Source organism: Ovis canadensis, chromosome 23, assembly GCF_042477335.2.
Source record: "Ovis canadensis isolate MfBH-ARS-UI-01 breed Bighorn chromosome 23, ARS-UI_OviCan_v2, whole genome shotgun sequence".
NCBI classification, from domain to species: domain Eukaryota; kingdom Metazoa; phylum Chordata; class Mammalia; order Artiodactyla; family Bovidae; genus Ovis; species Ovis canadensis.
In genome coordinates this window covers 50651879-50668726 of record NC_091267.1, presented here as the reverse complement: position 1 = coordinate 50668726, position 16848 = coordinate 50651879, and the positions used below count along the sequence as shown (strand labels likewise).

At 42.9% G+C, this 16848-nt stretch overlaps 1 non-coding gene across 1 annotated transcript; it reads right to left on the bottom strand.

The window, feature by feature from the left end:
• Positions 1 to 5024: 5024 nt before the first annotated feature.
• Positions 5025 to 5097, bottom strand: TRNAE-UUC (transfer RNA glutamic acid (anticodon UUC)). The gene has a single exon. It is a non-coding gene; the product is annotated as a tRNA-Glu (tRNA).
• Between the last annotated feature and the right edge of the window lie 11751 nt (positions 5098 to 16848).

Sequence of the window (16848 nt, the reverse complement as noted above, 5' to 3'; positions counted from 1 at the left end):
TTCAAATGAGTCAGCTCTTCACATTAGGTGGCCAAAGTATTGGAATTTCAGCTTCAACGTGAGCCCTTCCAATGAATATTCAGGACTGATTTCCTTTAGGATGGACTGGTTGGATCTCCTTGCAGTTCAAGGGACTCTCAAGAGTCTTCTCCAACACCACAGTTCAAAAGCATCAATTCTTCGGCACTCAGCTTTCTTTATGGTCCAGGTTTCACATCCATACATAACTACTGGAAAAACCATAGCTTTGACTAGACAGACCTTTGTCAGCAAAGTAATATCTCTGCTTTTTAATATGCTGTCTAGGTTGATCATAGGAGAAGGCAATGGCAAACACACTCCAGTACTCTTGCCTGGAAAATCCAATGGCCGGAGGAGCCTGGTGGGCTATAGTCCATGGGGTCGCAAAGAGTCAGCCATGACTGAGCGACTGAACTGACTGACTACTATGAGGTAATCTCTCTGACCTGAAATCTGTACTTTTTCTTTCTGTTTATAATAGGTTATTTGGTTTTAAATAAAAAAAATTTTTTTTGGCCGTACCACACAGCTAGTCCAAGATAATCACGATGGTGTGATCACTCATCTAGAGCCAGACATCCTGGAATGTGAAGTCAAGTGGGCCTTAGAAAGCATCACTATGAACAAAGCTAGTGGAGGTGATGGAATTCCAGTTGAGCTGTTTCAAATCCTGAAAGATGATGCTGTGAAAGTGCTACACTCAATATGCCAGCACATTTGGAAAACTCAGCAGTGGCCACAGGACTGGAAAAGAGCAGTTTTCATTCCAATCCCAAAGAAAGGCAATGCCAAAGAAGGCTCAAACTACCGCACAATTGCACTCATCTCACATGCTAGTAAAGTAATGCTCAAAATTCTCCAAGCCAGGCTTCAGCAATACGTGAACCGTGAACTCCCTGACATTCAAGCTGGTTTTAGAAAAGGCAGAGGAACCAGAGATCAAATTTCCAACATCTGCTGGATCATCGAAAAAGCAAGGGAGTTCCAGAAAAACATCTATTTCTGCTTTATTCACTATGCCAAAGCTTTTGACTGTGTGGATCACAATAAACTGTGGAAAATTCTGAAAGAGATGGGAATACCAGACCACCTGACCTGTCTCTTGAGAAATCTGTATGCAGGTCAGGAAGCAACAGCTAGAACTGGACATGGAACAACAGATTGGTTCCAAATAGGAAAAGGAGTACGTCAAGGCTGTATATTGTCACCCTGCTTATTTAACTTATATGCAGAATACATCATGAGAAACACTGGGCTGGAAGAAGCACAAGCTGGAATCAAGATTGCCGGGAGAAATCTCAATAACCTCAGACAGGCAGATGACACCATCTTTATGGCAGAAAGTGAAGAGGAACTAAAAAGCCTCTTGATGAAAGTGAAAGAGGAGAGTGAAAAAGTTGGCTTGAAGCTCAACATTCAGAAAATGAAGATCATGGCATCTGGTCCCATCACTTCATGGGAAATAGATGGGGAAACAGTGGAAACAGCGTCAGATTTTATTTTCGGGGGCTCCAAAATCACTGCAGATGGTGATTGCAGCCATGAAATTAAAAGATGCTTACTCCTTGGAAGAAAAGTTATGACCAACCTAGACAGTATATTCAAAAGCAGAGACATTACTTTGCCAACAAAGGTCCGTCTAGTCAAGGCTATGGTTTTTCTAGTGGTCACGTATGGATGTGAGAGTTGGACTGTGAAGAAAGCTGAATGCCGAAGAATTGATGCTTTTGAACTGTGGTGTTGGAGAAGACTCTTGGGAGTCCCTTGGACTACAAGGAGATCCAACCAGGCAATTCTGAAGGAGATCAGCCCTGGGATTTCTTTGGAGGGACTGATACTAAAGCTGAAACTCCAGTACTTTGGCCACCTCATGTGAAGCGTTGACTCATTGGAAAAGACTTTGATGCTGGGAGGGATTGGGGGCAGGAGGAGAAGGGGACGACAGAGGATGAGATGGCTGGATGGCATCACTGACTCGATGGACATGAGTCTGAGTGAACTCCGGGAGTTGGTGATAGACAGGGAGGCCTGGTGTGCTGCAATTCATGGGATCGCAAAGAGTCGGACACAACTGAGCGACTGAACTGAACTGAACTGACACAGCTAGTTCCCCAGCCAGGGGTTAAACTCACAGCCCCTACATTGGAAGCAATGTAGTCTTAACCACTGAGCCACCAGGGAAATCCCTTAGGTTTTTGTTTTGAATTTATGCACCGTAAAAGAGAAACTACACACTCCCGCTGTGCGTGTCCTCTGCTCTCAGGAGTCTACCCCAACTCCATTTCACTTGTGACACCAGATATAGAGGTTTTGCACTCGTGATACAATCTGTGACAGCATGTGGGCATCCTACAGTTTAGTTCAATTCTGGCACCATCTGCCTAGAGAAAATGTCAGATACCAGAGGTTAAGGGTTCAGTCCTATAAGACTGTCCTCCTTCCTGACTTCAGATGCCCAATCAGAGGTGTAGGTTGTTATCTGGGCTTCTAACCCAATGGCTCTAAATCTGAGGGTCCTGTGACCCCCACTGCAGTTTCAGTTAATCTGTTAGAGCAGCTCAGAGAACTCAGGAACACAGTTTACTGACTACTTTACACCTTTATTATAAAAGGTACAAATCAGGGAACATCCTGGGTGGTCCAGTGGTTAGTAATCTGCCTTCCAATGCAAGGGACTCCAATTCCTTCTCTGGTCAAGGGACTGAGATCCTGAATGATGCAGGTACTCAGCCTGCATGCTGCAGCTAAGACCCTACACAGCCAAAAATAAATAAGTAAGTAAGTAAATAAAGATTCTTTATTTTAAAAAGGAATTAAATAGGGTCTCCCCTGGTGGTCCAGTGGCTAAGACTCTGCTTCCCAATTAAGAAGGTCCGGGTCTGACCCCTGGCCAGGGAACTAGGGCATCACCGACTCAATGGACATGAGTTTGAGCAAGCTCCGGGAGATGGTGAAGGACAGGGAAGCCTAAAGTGCTGCAGTCCAGGGGGTTACGAAGAGTCAGACATGAAAAAGAACAGGGAACTAGACCCCATGTGGGGCAGCTAAGACTCAGCATAGTCAAATAAATGAATACATGTTTTTTGAAAGAATTGAATAAATAAAGTCACACATCAGGTAGAGTTAGATGAAGAGACGCGTAGTATGAGGTGTGGGGAAAGAGCACAGAGCTTCTCTGCTCTTTGGGCTTCTGCTCTCCCGAAACTCCTCTGTGTTCACCAACACACTTTTGCATTTTTATGGAGGTTTCATATGTAGGCAAGATTGATTAAATAAATCTTCGGCCACTGGTGACTGGTCCACTTTCAACTCCTTGTCATTTTGGGAGGTACAGTGGCAGACTGAAGACTGAAAGTCCCTCTAATCCAGGTTGGTTTCGTTGTCAACCAGCCCTGTCCTTAGAGGCTTTCCAAAAATCCTCTCATTAACATACACACACTTGTAGTTGAAAGAGGCTTATTATAAATAACCAAAAACAACTTTATTATTCTTATCAGTTAAGAAATTCCAAGGTTTGGGGGACTATGTGCCAGGAACAGTGGACAAAGATTAAACATATAAATTTTGTTCAGTTGCTCAGTCGTGTTTGACTCTTTGCACCCCCATGGACTGTAGCACTCCAGGTGCTACACCATCTCCCTGAGTTCGCTCAAACTCATGTCCATTGAGTTGGTGATGCCATCTAACCATCTTATCCTCTTCATCCCCTTCTCCTGCCTTCAATCTTTCCCAGCATCGAGGCCTTCGATACTGGGAAAAATCACGAAGTGCATATACATTTATACATTCTTCTGCAACTTTTTTGGCTCAACATATTTATGAGGTTCAATAATGTTAATGCATATAGCTGTATGTCATTCTTTTTTTAAACTGCTATATAGCATTTTTTGAAATGAATACACAACAATTTTTCCATTCTCCCCATGGACGTTTTAATTATTTCTTGTTTCTTGTTTGCTTGTTTTTGCCTTTTTATTTATTTGTTTTCAGTTTTTGCCTTCTTAAAATCAGGCTTCTGTAAATATTTGTGTGTGTATTTTGATGTTCTTATGCAATGGATATACTGCACAGGATACATGTTAAGTGTCAGAGTGTGTATGTTTACAAATTTACCTAATGATACCAGGTTATTTCCTAGCAGGGTAGAAGACTTACTATTGCTCTACTTCTTTATCAACACTTAGGAGTGTTTTTTACTTTTAAAAAATTGTCATTCTGGTAGATGTGAAATAGTGTTTCACTGTGGTTATAATTTGCAATTCCCTCCTTATAAGTGAGATTGAGCATCTTTCCATATCTTTACTTCCTAACTGTGTTTCCTCTTCTGTGAAATGCCTGTTCACACTTGGGGCTTCCTTTTCTATAGGTTTATTTAATTTATTTTTATCCTATTGATTCTTAGGAGTTCTTTATATCATGGCTATTAACTTTTGGTTGGTTATATATAATATCTTTCCTTAGTTCATGGTGTGTATTTACTCTTTCTGTGATCTTTTAATGAACAGTAGTACTTGATCTTAATGTGATTAAATATGTCAGTCATCTCCATTACAGTTGTCTCTTTTTAAGAATTTCTGGGAATTCACTAGCTGTCCAGTGGTTAGGAGTCTGTGCCTTCACTGCAGGGGACAGGTTCTATCCCCCTGGCTGGGGAACTAAGATCCTACATGCCAAATAAGAAAGAAAATAAAAAAAGAACTTCTCTACTACCAAAGTTTCCTCAAATTTTATTCTTCAAGTTTAAAATGTTTCCATTTAAAAATTTGAGTCTTTAATTTGTGTGGAGTTGATTTCTACCCATGATACTGAAAAGGGATCCAACTTTTTAAATGAATAATGAAGTATCTGATCATCATCTATTGAACAGTAGTCTGCCTTTTCCATGCTATAACCTGTGTAACTTTTATCACATACCAAGTTTCTGTGAATGCATGCTTCTATTCTCGGATTTTCTTTTGTCCTTTTTTCCTTTTTGCTGCACCATGCAGCAGGCAGGATCTTAGTTCCCTGACCAAGGATTGAACCTAGGCCCTCTGCATTGAAAGTGCAGAGTCCTAACCTCTGGACCACCAGGGAATTTCCTGTTCTTGGATTTTCTGGTCTGTTCTGTTGGTTGATTCCTGCCCCTACCCCTGCTCTTATTGTACTATCTTCATTTTCTAGTTCTGTTTTGCTTTGAGATCCTATTGAGCAAACCACCTCACTTTATTCTTTTTCAGGAGTGTCATGTAGTTGGTTCTTAAGTGCCACCGCAAGAATGATAACTTCCTCCTCTTCCTGCTCAGTGTTTTCTCACTTAAGAGACACTTCAGGGTGCGGTCAACTGCATTTCCATGGTAGCAAAGCCCATGGCTCAATAAGGAACTGAGTACCTTCCAGGATTTTTAAATGGACTGGTATTGCTTATACTAAGCACTTAGTTGTGCTTGGAACGTTGCTGTTTGCCTCCACATCAAGCTCACTGTGAAATATCACAAACCCCTTTTCATTTTGTTCTTAATTACCCTGTGCATTCAGATTCAATTATAGCACAAATACCAGGTTCCTGAACAGCAAAGAAGGATCAAATTTTCTAATCACTGACTACTTAGATAAAAATTTCTCCTTCCTGGGTTTTCATGATTTTCACTCTACTGAACGAAATGGGAAAACACGATTCTGCTGATTTTGCTGGTATATAAACATGAATGGGACTTTCCAGGTGACTCATAGGTAAAGATGGAGAAGGCAATGCCACCCCACTCCAGTACTCTTGCTTGGAAAATCCCATGGGTGGAGGAGCCTGGTAGGCTGCAGCCCATGGGGTCGCTAAGAGTCAGACATGACTGAGCGACTTCCCTTTCACTTTTCACTTTCATGCATTGGAGAGGGAAATGGCAACCCACTCCAGTGTTCTTGCCTGGAGAATCCCAGGGATAGCAGAGCCTGATGGGCTGCCGTCTATGGGGTCACACAGAGTTGGACACGACTGACATGATTTAGCAGCAGCAGCATAGGTAAAGAATCCACCTCTAATGAAGGAGATGCAGGGGACATGGGTTCAGTCCCTGGATTGGGAAGATCCCCTGGACTGGAAATGGCAACCCACTCCAGAAATCTTGGCTGGAGAATTCCATGGACAAAGGAACCCGGCAGGTTACGATCCATGGGCTGCAAAGAGTCAGACACGACTGAGCGCCAAACATGCATACAGAATGTCTGGTTGGAGATCAATGTGCTATGGAGAAGAGTTTCAAAGAATGTGGAGTCCCAGGGGCTAGAGGGTCATAATTTTATAGCGTGGTCCGAGGACATTTTCTGATAAGGTGACATTTGAGCAGAAAACTGAGGGAAGTGAAGGAGCAAGTTGTAATGATCTGTGAGACAAATGATCCTGGCAGGGGGAAAAATAAGGACAAAGATCCTGAGTTCTGAGCAAGGATGGCATTGTGACAGTAACTGAGGATTCGAACAGAGAGACAAATGGGGGAGAGAAGGAATACTGTAAAGGGTATCGTAGGTCACTGTCATAACTCTGGCTTTTGCACTGACGGTAATAAGACATATCAGAGGACTTCGAGCACAGGGTTGATAAGGTCTGATGTATTTTTATTTTATTTATTTGGATGGGGCTGTCTGACATATTTTTAATGCTGTTTATTGTGGTAAAAGTCACACAATATAAAGCATACTATTTCAACCATATTTCTCTGTACAGTTCAGAGGCACCAAGTACATTCACATTGTTGGGCACCTCTCACCATCATCCATCTGAATCGTTCACTTTTCTAAACTGAAACAGTGTCCCCATCAAACCTCAAGTCACCATTCCCCCTCCTCACACCTCACCGCTGGCATCTACCTGTGTACTTTCTGACTCTATAAATTTGACTATTCTACGTACCTCGAATAAGTGGACTCAAATAGGATTTGAGATCTGATCATGGTGGCTCAGCTGTAAAGAATCCGCTTGCCCATTCAGGAGACTTGGTTTCAATCGCTGGGTCAGGAAGATCCTCTGGAGAAGAAAATGGCAACCCACTCCAGTACTCTTCCCTGGGAAATCCCATGGAGAGAGGAGCCTGGTGGGCCACAGTCCAGGGATTGCAAAAAAGTTGGACACAGCTTACCGATTAAACAACAATATTTTGAAAGAGAACTTCTTTGACATCTAAGTTGAAAATAAACTGTAAGGGGCCAAATGCAGAAACCAACAGACCAGCCAGGAGGCTGAGTCAGTAATCCAGGCAAGAGATAATAAGGGCTTGATCTATGCTGGTAATGGTGGAGCTGAAGGGGGGTGGTCAGATTTTAGATAGATTTTGAAGATGAGGCTGAAAGATTTGCTAATGATTTGGGCATGTGGCATGTGAAAAAGAGAAGTGTCAAACTGCTTTCCCAAACGTGTGGCTTCCCGGGATGTACAAGATGTACTTGCATATTTTGGGCCACCCAATGTCTCTCTCCCTTCCTATGTTTGGAGAATTTCCCATCATACAAACCTAAGTGATAGACAGCACATCTCCAACGAAGGTGTGACTGCCAGTGACAGACAACTTGTTCCAGTCTCCTAGGCCCCTGAGATGCATCCATGTGACCAGTCAGACATTAATGGGACTCTCAGCATGTGGTGGCCACAGTGTGGAGTGGTGTGCACTATGCAAGGGCCATGCTTTTCTCATAAAACCAATTCATGACTTTAATTGTGTTCTGACCAAGTAGTTTTCAAGCAAGTTTTGCCAGCCTCCCAGCAAATTCAGTTTCCTAGTCAAAAATACTGTTTCTGCTTTAATTTATTCTATATTTTTATTTTTCAGTCACACTGGGCAGCATGTGGGGTCTTAATTTCCCTAATTTCCCCACCAGGAATTGAACTTGCACCCCCTGTATTGGAAGCACAGAGTTTTAACTATTGGCCTGTTTCTAATTTTAAAATAGCCAGAAATAGTTTCTTTTCCTTGTAAATAAAAACCTCAGTTGGGGGACTTTCCTGGTGGTCCAATGGTTACGACTCCACACCCCCAATGCAGGGGACCTGGGTTCAATCCCTGGGTGGGAAACTAAGATTCTGCATGTCCCATGGTGTGGTCAAAATTTTAAATAAATAATATATATATTTTAAGAAACCTCGATTGATACATTCAGTTCAGTTCAGTACAGTCACTCAGTCATATCCAACTCTTTGCGGCCCCATGAATTGCAGCACTCCAGGCCTCGCTGTCCATCACCAACTCCCAGAGTTCACTCAGACTCATGTCCATCGAGTCCGTGATGCCATCCAGCCATCTCATCCTCTGTTGTCCCCTTCTCCTCCTGCCCCCAATTCCTCCCAGCATCAGAGTCTTTTCTAAGGAGTGAACTCTTTGCATGAGGTGGCCAAAGTACTGGAGTTTCAGCTTTAGCATCATTCCTTCCAAAGAAATCCTAGGGCTGATCTCCTTCAGAATGGACTGGTTGCATCTCCTTGCAGTCCAAGGGACTCTCAAGAGTCTTCTCCAACACCACTGTTCAAAAGCATCAATTCTTCGGTGCTCAGCCTTCTTCTTAGTCCAACTCTCACATCCATACATGACCACTGGGAAAACCATAGCCTTGACTAGACGGACCTTTGTTGGCAAAGTAATGTCTCTGCTTTTCAATATGCTATTGATACATTGATACATTACGGATTGATATTCTTACTATGAATGTTATATTAATAACTCCCATTTATTGAGTGATCGAGGAAGTTATGTTAATTAATTTTGCTAGATAAGATTCTTTGTGACTCCACGGACTGCAGCCCACCAGGCTCCTTTGTCCACGAAATTCTCCAGTCAAGAACTCTGGAGTGGGTTGCCATTTCCTTCTCCAGGGGATCTTCCCGACCCAAGGATTGGACCTGGGTGTCCTGCATTGCAGGTGGACTCTTTACCATTTGAGCAACCAGGAATACTCCGATGTTAGAATTGAGGAAATGAAAACATAAAGGATAAACCACTTGCTGAAGATCATATGGCTAGTAATTGACATAGCCAGGAATAAAAGTCAAATTTATCTGTCTCCCAAGTTTGAACACTTATACATTACAGATAAGTTCATTTGGGGCTCATGTAATATTGTGAACTATCATTTTTCCATTAATTGAGTTCTCTGTATAACCTCTATGCATATTCGCAAGTATTAAATTTCCTTGAGATCATCTAAAACTATATAACATAGTGCTGAAACGTTAAAATGTGTCATTCTTTTGAAAACTTATTATAGTCTGCCAAAAACCATAAATCTAATTCAAAATAGATACTAATGCTTGTTAGTTTTGTTTGAATTCTGGGCAAATTTTTCTGAAAGTTTTAATTTTAATGCATCGTGCTTTGATCAGTAAGAATCTAGAGGTAAAGTTCTATACTGGTAAATACTCTGAACTCTTCTTCAGATAGTACCTACTATCACTGAGATATTGTAGTACCAGGTTTGACATTAAGAATGAAGACAAATTCAAAAGGACACACTTTTTTTGGTGCTATTTTAAATAAATTAACTAAAATATGCATAGTTACCTAAAATACAAGATGGTAGTTTTGAATATTGAAACTCACTGCTTAAAAAAAATGTTGCTTAAAAGGAGTCACTAAAAAGAAACGAAACTGGATTGTCAAAAAGAAAAACTTATGGTTTGTGAGCTTGCACTCAGAAGAGGAGCAAGTTATTAAGAGCATTTTGTTTTAATGGGGCAGCATTAAAGAAGCAATGTGTTGTTAGGGATGTGAAAACTGAGCTAGGAGTGAGAACATTGGCTCTTAAGTGCCCAACCTACCTCCTTGCTAAGCTGTGCAACTCAAGATGATTCCACCAATACTGAGCACAGAATTATTGAGACAGATGAGTAAAACAGACACATAAACATAGATAACCGTGATGCCTTATCAGAAGTGATCATTCATTTATTCACCAACCCATGCAGCATTTGTTGCCCATCACATACTTATTGTGTGTCAGGTACTGGGGCTTCAACAATGAATGAGAAAAAGCACTCCCTGACCATCCCCACCTCCATCCTCCCAAGGAGCCAGTGGCCCAGGAAATAAGTGCCCTTGTGGCAAAGGACACTGACATTGCATTCCTCCCTTCGATAGACTTCCATGGTCCTTCCCAGCTCTTCCTTTCACTACCAACCACCCTCCACATCCTTAGTTTAACTCAGTGGACTCAGTTTACACCTCAGTCTTACACAAAGTAAGACTTTCTGGCCTGGGGTTGAGGGGTGCTGTAGCTCTCTCCTAGACTCAAATGATCTTTAGACACTTCAAGCGCTGAAAATATGGTGGTTTCCTGCTCCGTGGATAAAAATACATATACCGTAAAGCAATAAAATGAGGAAAATTATATATAATTAATCTTCTCTTCCAGATATTCTAAATCTTGGAAAGTCTAATGCAATTTATCATTAAATTGGGTGTGTCCGAGTCCATATCAGCGTTTACAAACACATTCACGGGGCTCAACGATTTTCTGAGATCCATCATGTTTCCCAGATGATGCTAAAATACTGTTTATTATTGAATTAAGAAACGAGTCAGATGCCTAATGGCCTGGACTCACCAGAAAATTCTGTCCTCTATCAGGAATACAAGGGTAGTAAGGAGCTATTGAAGGTTTTTAACCTCAGATGGGGCATGCTTCCATCTGTACTTCAGAAAGTTCTCTCTAGCTGTAGTATCTGGGGGTTCCCAACCTCCTCCAACTGCAGGGGGCATGGGTTTGATCTCTGGTTGGGAAACTAAGATCGCTGCATGCCTCATTGAGTGGCTAAACAACAAGATGAGCAAACAAACAAAAAAAGAACCCAAAAATGGGCAGAAAAATCTTTCCCTAACAATGAGTAGTTCCCTGAACGTATCTGCATTATTTCTGATGTAGTCCCCAAACAAAGCCCAGGGAGAAAAACACAAGTTTCCCCATGGACAGTTTCTATCTTCTATCTAGGTTTCATTTTCCTGAAAGAGATCTAAGCTTTTTCCTAAAAGCTGAATGCTACTCACCCTCCCACTACAGGGCACTTGGCTTGTTAGAGAGTTAGAACGTATCATTCCCACTAGGGGCTTCCCAGGTAACCCGCCTGCAATGCAGGAGACACAGACAGATACAGGTTCCATCTGCAGGTTGGGAAGATCCCCTGAAGGAGGGCATGGCAACCCACTCCAGTATTCTTGCCTGGAGAATCCTGTGGACAGAGGAGGCTGATGGACTATATAGTCCATGGAGTTGCAAAGAGTGGGACACAACTGAAGCGACTTAGCGTGTACACACATCCCCCTAGAGATACGTAAATATTATAGCAAGTAGCTCATTTACTTTTCAGTTCAGTTCAGTTCAGTCGCTCAGTAGTGTCCAACCCCATGAATCACAGCATGCCAGGCCTCCCTATCCATCACCAACTCCCGGAGTTCACTCAAACTCATGTCCATCGAGTCAGTGATGCCATCCAGCCATCTCATAATATATCCAGTCCCATCACTTCATGGCAAATAGAAGGGGAAACAGTGGACACAGTGGCTGACTTTATTTTTCTGGGCTCCAAAATCACAGCAGATAGTGATTGCAGCCATGAAATTAAAAGATGCTTACTCCTTGGAAGGAAAGTTATGACCAACCTAGACAGCATATTAAAAACCAGAGACATTATTTTGTCAACAAAGGTCCGTCTAGTCAAGGCTATGGTTTTTCCAGTAGTCATGTAAGGATGTGAGAGTTGGACTATAAAGAAAGCTGGCCACCAAAGAATTGATGCTTTTGAACTGTGGTGTTGAAGACTTTTGAGAGTCCCTTGGACTGCAAGGAGATCCAATCAGTCCACTCTAAAGGGGATCAGTCCTGGGTGTTCGTTGGAAGGACTGATGTTGAAGCTGAAACTCCAATACTTTGGTCACCTGATGTGAAGAGCTGACTCATTTGAAAAGACCCTCATGCTGGGAAAGATTGAAGGTGGGAGGAGAAGGGGACGACAGAGGATGAGATGGTTGGATGGCATCACCGACTCAATGGACATGGGTTTGGGTGGACTCCGGGAGTTGGTGATGGACAGGGAGACCTGGCGTGCTGTGGTTCATGGGGTCTCAAAGAGTCGGACATGACTGAGTGACTGAACTGAACTGAATCATATAAATTATGAAACACAAGGATGGCTTGTACTTTTCACATGCCTCAAGTCTACTTTTTTTTTTTAAGTTGTAAACACTATCATCGATAGCTTAATTCAAATTGACCTTTGTCCAGCCCAGCCAGTTGTTCTTTACAGACCTTCCTCCAGCTTGAGGTGAACATTACTCCTGTAACTGACCCACTGCTGCCCCATGGGACTCAGCTCCTAATGCTTCTGAAATGTGATCCAGAGAAGAAATATTCTCCAAAGCAATCAATAAGTTTGCAGAAATGAAACTGCTTAAATCACACCGGATTCAGTGCACAAAGAGATCCAAGCACCTCCATTCCCAATCACGCACAGACAAAGTGTGAATGTTTTCAGGAAAGTTTAGTGGGAACAAACTACACAAAAATATACAAAAGATGCTCTCAGTTTTCATGTTTTTGTTCTTCAGTTTTAGAGTAGATGTTTCCTGCTTCCTCAGCTGTTGGGTGTGTCCCTCCTGTTTCTGTGTTCTAAAGCTTAAAAAAAAAAAAAAAGCTTCTCAAAAAAGAAGCAAGAAGTCTAGCAGAATCACAAGTATACACACACGTGTGCATGCACACACATTCACATGCACACATGCACACAGAGTCCCCTGAACGTTATGACTTTCAGATTCGCAGCCTCCCAACCCTTTCCATTTTCCAGAATGTGTTTACCTCTCATTTCAAAGCTAAGCCTTTCCAACCCCTGTTGCCTTTGCAGAACAAAGGGAAGCTTATACCTAATAATGTATTGTCTTCCACTTTGCTAGCCTTAGAGAGAAACTACTCGCAACTAAAAGCCAAATTCCTCAAGATATTCTAGTACAAAGCCAACTGCAACAGGAAGGGGGAAATACAGTACATGCGTATCATAATAATGCTGTTCTAGCCATGTGAGCCTAAGTCTTCTCACGGAGTAGGGTCCCCATGGAAGTGTAGGAAAGAGCTTCTGGGTGTTCTAGGTGAGATTCATCTCAGGTGTTTCAATAAATGCTGAGTGGCCTCCTTCCTTCACGTAAGCTAAATTCCCCACTTTCCTCTGCTCAGTTGAATTTTTCCTCTGCTCAGCTGAATTTTTCCTCAAGTGCTCTTCTGGAACCACAACCCTGCTGAGGCCTTTCCATGGTCTTCTAGTTGGCCAAATTACCTTTCCCAGCCTTCGACCTCTAACCCACTTAGGACCCGAGAAAGTGCAAAGCCACTCTGCTATCAGTCAGACTGTGTTAGACAATGTTTTGAACAGGACGCAGTCAGGCAAACATGACAATGTCTTGCTGACATTGTTTGACAGTGTCTCTGACCAAATACACTTCAGGCTATACTGCGGTTGGAAAAATGACTAACAAGCCATCCTTTCTCAGAATCGACCGGCACAAGTGTGCACCCCGTTGTCTTACTGAGACATTTCATGAGTAGTTCTTCCGCACACCAGTGAGTTCAATAAAGTCAACCTTTGCCTATAGGTGTGGCTTGTTGATCTTTTCTTTGGTTGGTGGGCTTTACCTGGCTTTGGCTGGCTTTGGTGACTTCAACTGAGTGCTGTCCTGTAGAACTGGGGTCACCTGACTCTCTCTCCTCCTAGAAACCACATTTTCCTATTCACTCAATACATGGGCTTGCTAAATTGCTCAGTCATGTCTGACTCTTTCAGACCCTGTGAACTCCAGCCCACTAGGATCCTCTGTCCATGGGATTCTCCAGGCAAGAATACTGGAGTGAGTTGCCATTTCTTACAGGGTATCTTTCCAAGCCAGGGATCAAACTCTTGTCTCTTATGTCTCCTGCATTAGCAGACAGGTTCTGTACCACTAATGCCACCTGGGAAACCCATTTACTTGATGGAACTTCTCAAGTTCCCTTTCTCTCCACTAAAGATCTTTAGTTGCAGCATGTGAAATCTAGTTTCCTGACCAGAGGTTGAACCCAGGCCTCCTGTATTGGGAGTGCCGAGTCTTAGCCACTGGACCACCAGGGAAGTTCCTCCCCTACAGATTGAGAGCATCCACAAAGGGGGATTTGGGGTTTGCTGCCTTCAATATTTATTCCTTGCTCACTACTTTCCATCTAAGGTTTCCTGCTCGATGTGTTAAAGCCACTTCAGCCTCACTCCTTTCTCCACGGCCAGCTTCATTTCTGGCCCGATTCAATTCCAAAGATTTCCTTGCTCGTTTCAGAATGGATAGTTTCAAACGATCAGCTATTTTACCTCTCCAAATCACTCTTTCGAGAAGTGAGTCATGGAGGTGTAGGTAGATCAGCGCATCCAGGATTCCCTTTCAGGATCCAAATAACTGGAACATTGACCCCCGCCTCCCCCAGGGTGCCTGGAAAACCAATTCTCTCAAAGAGACCTAACCTCATCTCCCCTACTCCAAAGTTGTGTCATACCTGGGGATCGAACCCGGGTTTCCTGCGTTGGGAATGTGGACTCTGTCACTAGACCATCAGGGAAGTTCCTCCCCTACACATTGAGAGTTTTACATCCGTTCCATTTCTCTCCCTTCACGCCGGTGGAGTTTTGCCTTCTCTACTCTCATGAGCAAAGGACCTTCCCTTAAGAGCGTGGATAGCTACCTTATTCTCTGATTTGTAAAGAATTGATGCTCTTTCTATTTCTGATGTTGAAAGATAAGCAGGGAGTAATTTTTCCCTCTAATGACATTGCTCTGTCTTCTTGTAGACTTAATTCTGAAAGACTTTGCTAAGACAGACCCATTTCTGCCAGTAGAAGACTAGCTTCTTGAGCACAGATATCTTTCTCCTTTCTTAGGAGCTGAAAAGCCTGCCAGTGGAGAGCAGTTCATTACCCCACCCTCCACTACCGTGGCACCGTCACCTCCCTTTTGTGGGCAAACCACTGGGGAACTTCCCTCTTTGTATCTCAACCCACACTTGTCTAGTGGGTGGAATCTCTTCAGAGCTGATAATCATCCTACCAGTTGGAGGTTGGAAGGTCTGCAAGGGATTAAATATCCCTCTATCATCACCTACTTTAAAAAAAAATTTTGAATTCTTTAAAAAAAAATTTTGTTTTTACTTATTTATTTTGGTTGTGCCAGGTGTTAGTTGCAGCATGAGAACTCTAAGCTGAGGCATGTGGGATCTAGTTCCTTGACTAGGAATTGAACCCAGGCCCCCTGCATTGCAAGCGAGGAGTCTTAGCCACGGTACCTCCAGGGCTATGATCACCCCTTGCAGATGATTGGTGGAGAGTGTCTCCCACTTGTTCAGTTGCTTGACATTAGCCACTTACCATTCCCAACTTGACCGCATGCACCCTGCCCTGCCACACTGCACCCTTGCTAAGTACACATGCCCTTGGCAACTTCATTGGCCTATAATTCCCTTAAGTTTCAGTTCCTTTTTTGCAAGTCTTGTTACATTTCGTACAATCACTCAGCTTCTCGGAGAATAAACTGACTTCCCGACTACCTTACTAAATTGATTCACAAACTCCTGTGCCCTTCTTATTGCTTTTATATTGTTCCCTTGGGACACTTCTCTGTCTCCTGCTAAATGGTTTAAACCCCAAGTGACACCACACAGAGACAAATCTAATGAATGTCCACGGAAGGCAGGTCGTATAATAGTTAGAGCTGAGGTTTGGCAATCATATTGCCTCAACTCTGTTTCACTGTTTACTGATGAATTTTACCACTAACTATTAAGAACTTGGCAAAATCACTTCACCTTCCTTTTTCTCAGTCTGTGAGAGAACAAGTACGTAAAAGATAAGTAAATTATGGAAAACTTAGTAATACAATTGTCAGTTGTATAATATAGAATTATATATAACATAATTGATAAGGTAGATCTGATTGATGATATATTAATAGCACATAATACATCCTAAAAAAGAAAATGCACTTTCCTTTCAATTGCTTGTGAATGTTCACAAAAACTACGAGGCCAGAAAGAAAAACCTCAGTGAAGTGCAAACACTGAATAGTAGAGATAGTATTCTCTGATCACGGTGCAATATAACTAGAAATTAATAAAAATGAGGGGGACAAAACTCCTTTTATGTGGAAATGTCAAACTATGTTAAACAATTCTTTGAACAAAGAGAAACCACCAACTGAAACTGTAGCTGATGAAAATGCAGCATCATGGGAACCTGGGGAGTGCTTGCTGCAGCCATCCCGGCTCATGGGCTCCTGCACTCAGCCTAGACGTGGAAGTGCTTGTCGTTGACTGTGGCTCTGACACGTGCAAAACTGGCTTTACTGAAGATAATACCCTTAGCTGTGTTCCCACCCATCGTCTGGTGCCCCAACACCAAGACTGCATGGTGGGAATAGGGCAAAAGGACAGCTACGTGGGGGGCAAGATCCAAGGAAGGCTCAGTGTCCAGACCCCGGAGTACCCCATGGAGCAGGGCATCATCACCCACCCTGATGACGCGGGGAAGATCTGGTACTACCATACAGCCTACAAGGAGAATGTGTCCCTGAGAAATGGGAGCTTAAGTCTTGCAGTTCAGGGCTTGAGATGAGCGCAGTCCCCAGTTGGTGACTGGGAGGGATGGCAGCTCGAGAAACACTGGCTTCTACCCCTTGATTCCCACTCTTGTGAAGCCTTCCTGCTGCTCCACACAGAACTCTCTGACTCAATAAACATGTTGCATCTTTTCTTTTTTTTTTTTGGCCAGGTCAAATGGCTTGCAGGATCTTAGTTCCCCAATTAGGGATCAAATCC